The sequence below is a fragment of the Salvia hispanica genome, unplaced genomic scaffold (assembly GCF_023119035.1).
Source record: "Salvia hispanica cultivar TCC Black 2014 unplaced genomic scaffold, UniMelb_Shisp_WGS_1.0 HiC_scaffold_180, whole genome shotgun sequence".
NCBI classification, from domain to species: domain Eukaryota; kingdom Viridiplantae; phylum Streptophyta; class Magnoliopsida; order Lamiales; family Lamiaceae; genus Salvia; species Salvia hispanica.
In genome coordinates this window covers 8,574-13,000 of record NW_025951894.1, presented here as the reverse complement: position 1 = coordinate 13,000, position 4,427 = coordinate 8,574, and the positions used below count along the sequence as shown (strand labels likewise).

At 37.8% G+C, this 4,427-nt stretch overlaps 1 pseudogene; it reads left to right on the top strand.

Moving 5' to 3' along the window:
* Nucleotides 1-21: 21 nt before the first annotated feature.
* Nucleotides 22-4,427, top strand: LOC125198658 (annotated as a pseudogene).

Genomic DNA, 4,427 nt, shown 5'->3' with positions numbered 1-4,427 from the left:
AATTGATTTAGTTTGCAAAACACAGGTATTGTCACTCGACGTCCACTTGTGTGCAGCTTCATCGGATTGATGAAGGTCGAGAATATGCAGAGTTTGGACATCTTCCTAGGAAGAAATACACGGATTTCGTGAGAGTTATAGAAGACTCTTTGTGCCTTTCACTTGCATATAAGTTATAGATCTATGTTATGTATGTGTGAATGCATGTAAACATATGCTGACCATTGACGATGATCTGCTTTGTTTAGCTGCTGTGGTAAAGGAGATTGCAGATGAGACTGACCGTGAGACAGGACGCAGTAAACAAATATCAGCAGTTCCTATATATCTCAGCATATATTCCCTAATGGTGAGTCTGTAACTGCCATTGGTCATTTCTGCTATTGAAATTCAGTTGTTCTGCTTTTGTAGTAATATCCTTTTTTCACATCCAAAGTAGGTCCTTCTCATTTCATGTGTGCATCCGGATTCACATCAAATAATTTTCAGCCTAGCAACATTACAGATTTATCTCAAATGACTGCATATAATGCAGTCACATGTTCTATTGTAATAACCGGACATAGAAGGTGAGGGAAGACAAGGAGAAGAATATAATTTGGACATTAGAATCACAGTATCTTATAGTACATTATTAAAGAAGTAGTAGAGTTGTTGGTTGGTAAAATTGCTGCTTAAAATTTGGATCTGAAGTTACAGTAAAAAGTAAAAAGCATTGGATTGAATCTATAGTTTCCTCATCCTCTATCATATGAATTTAAATGTAATCTTTTAGAATTATATGGATTTGTTTACTCCTTGTTTATATATCTAGTTAGAACTAATTTGTGTGCATCTTGAAACTGCAGTTGTGAATTTGACATTAATTGATCTTCCTGGCCTTACAAAAGTGGCTGTTGGTGAGTTTTCCCTTCAAATGTATCATGTAATCTGGAGATACTACTCTTTTATCGCGTATACACACAGTTGGGAATAACCAAATGTTAAATATGTGCATATGATAGAGGGCCAGTCAGAAAGCATTGTGATGGATATTGAGAACATGGTGCGGTCTTATATTGAGAAGGTATTTCATAATATGCGTTTTTTTGCCATAAGTGAAATCAGAAAGTAGTTCATTACTGCTCCACATCTGTAAAAAGGCCTGTTATACTTATTGATGTTGCACTAATAATGTCATGCATTAGAAGGATTTACAGTCTTTTATTTTCCTTTTCTATCAAATTTAGAATTGAAAAGAAAAGTCATTTTTCTTCAGTTTTGCACCAAGCTTAGAACTTAGAAGCAATATAATCGTTGTTTGCACTAATATGGAGTTCTATGTTTATGCCCAAGACATTCAGCTTTGTTCTTCTTCCCTTTTTTCAGCCATTGTTGTATTAAGTTTTATTTTCAGTACAAAAATTGACTGCTTCATCAGTTTATTTTTTTTTAAATCCACCAAATGCAGCCCAACTGTATTATTTTAGCAGTTTCTCCTGCCAACCAAGATCTTGCAACATCTGATGCTATTAAGATATCCCGTGAAGTGGATCCAAAAGGTATGACATACTGTGGATTCATCCCTATGAATGCATCATTACTACTTGAGCATGATCCGTCATTCTACTCTGTAAGGTTTTTCATTCCTATTTCTTTCTAACATCTGTACTTTTACCTTTTTGGTGAGAGAACATTTGGAGTTTTGACAAAGATTGATCTCATGGACAAGGGTACGGATGCTGTAGATGTAAGTGTAGAATGGCTGACCACTACTTTCACTGTATATTATCCAGTATTAGTAGAGAGGAATCTGTGTATTTAAAGCTTGCCTTTTATTTTTCATTGCTGTCCTGTCGTATAGAAAACTAGTAGTTTGTCCTTTCTTGCTTGAATTAATTGCTCCTGCTCAATCTATATCTGGATACTAGTACTACTCCTGATCAATTACATACATTCCAACTTGCAATCTAGAGGCAATGACCATTGTGTTTGATGATAACTTACATTATCCAATATTTCTCTGTTGATTTTGCCTGCAGCTATATGTATGTGTATTATATATTTTACACCTCCTATAGGTTCCTATGACTTTTCTATCATAATTGAGTTACTTAAAATTTTTTGACATATTTGAACACTTTCATGTATTCTAGATCCTGGAAGGAAGAGCGTATAAGCTGCAGTTTCCATGGATTGGTGTTGTTAACAGGTCTCAAGCTGCATTAACAAAAAGGTTGACATGATTGCCGCTAGGCGTAGAGAGCATGAATATTTCTCTGAAACCCAGAATACAGCCATCTTACTCAGAGGATGGGTTCTGAACATCTAGGAAAGTTCTATCCAGAGTAAGAAAAATAAAGAACTAGCTGATGTTGAGTCAATTCTTGTTGCTTTCCAGACATTTATATAGTCTTGACAAAATTAAACCAAAAAAATTTCTTAGCAAAATACTTGAAAGTGAAATTCTGTGGCCTTTAAATGGGGCCAAGAATGCTGAAGTGATGTCTTTTCCTTTAGCCTGAAACATGCTTGATCTATTTGTCTTTTCTCTTGTTCGAGTTATTCCATTTGTTCCTTCTATCAAAGTTAAGTTCCTACATTATAATTTATTAGACTTATTTTGGGCTTCTTCATGATAGCACTTGGAAGCTGTTATCAAATCTCGAATTCCAAGCCTTCAGTCCCTCATCAACAAAACCATAATTGATCTAGAAACTGAGTTGAGTCGTCTAGGAAGGCCCATTGCAACTGATGCCGGGGTGAGTATCTATCACCTTCATTGCTCTTCGAGATTGTGTTCTAAACTTCTGAATACCGTTCCTCTACTAACCCCTTAATGCTACTGCCTACTGCAGGGTAAGTTGTACATGATTATGGAGATCTGCCGCGTATTTGATGGGATCTTCAAAGAACATCTCGATGGAGTGTAAGCACTGCATCTGCATCTTGTACTATTCATTACCTTTCTCTTTTCTATACTCACTCACTATACTTATTGTGACATGATACTATAGTCGACCAGGTGGTGATAAGATATACAGCGTCTTCGACAACCAACTGCCTGCTGCGCTGAAACGATTGCAGTTTGACAAGCATCTTGCCTTGGAGAATGTTAGGAAGTTAATTACTGAAGCTGATGGATATCAAACCTCATCTTATAGCACCTGAACAAGGTTACCAGCGTCTGATTGAAACCGCCTTGATCACGATCAAAGGTCCTGCAGAGGCAGTTGTTGATGCTGTAAACACTTCATTCTCACCTCTTCCTTCCTTCTTTTTCTTTCTTTTTATATAGAAACACATTTAAGTCCTGTTGCTGTTTTCAGGTTCACGGAATACTGAAGGAGCTAGTTCATAAGTCCATCAACGAGACTGCTGTAAGTCAATAGTCTCGTTGAAGAATAATACTAGCTTGTAAATTGCTGAACTTTGACCAAATTCTAGTTTTGCACACCAACTTATAAAACTTGTCGATCGAACTTTCAATTTCATTTAATTTTGCTACACAGATGGATCGTATTCAATCCGATTTCATTTAACCACATGCAATTTGAGTCATTTGATCAATAATGTCGACTGATATGGCCACCTTGGATCTTCAGGCGACCGAGGTTAGCTCTAAATTAGGCCGGAATCCTACTCGTTAACAAAATCATATGAAACTTGTGTGCAAAACCAGAACTCAGTCTAAGTGGTATTAATGTTGAATATCCTTGGTATGCTAATTGATAGTTGGGTGCATGCAGGAGCTGAAGCAGTACCCTTCTCTGAGAATGGAGGTCGGCAAGGCGGCCGTGGAATCGTTAGAGAGGATGAAGGAAGAAAGCAAGAGAGCAACTCTGCAGCTAGTAGAAATGGAATGCAGTTACTTAACCGTGATTTCTTCCCAAGCTTCCCAGGATGTTGAGAAAGGCGGCAATCCAACACATTCCATTTTCGACAGATATAACGACTCCTACCTCAGAAGAATCGGTGAGGACAGAATTAACAATATTGGTCTCTCTGAGTTTGATCATAAATGAATGATTTGTATGTATGCACAGGAGCAACTGTGTTGTCTTACGTGAACGCGACCTGTGCTGGCCTGAGGAATTCCATACCAAAGTCGGTGGTTTACTGTCAAGTCCGCGAGGCCAAACGCAGCCTGCTGGATCATTTCTTCGCAGAATTAGGCAAAAAGAGGTATTAATCCGTGCCAAGTAATGATAGAAGGTGGTTTTGATTATGAAAGTGTAAAATTGGTTGGTTAACAAGTTACAATTGCAGGGACGACAGTTGGCTAAGGTGTTGGACGAGGATCCAGCCATTATGCAGCGGCGTGTGTCTCTTGCAAAGAGATTAGAGCTGTACAGAGCTGCGCAAGGCGAGATTGATAATGTAGCCTGGTCTAAATGATGAGTTCCATCACAAACACCCCTCTTTACATTTTCATTTTTTCAGCAGTT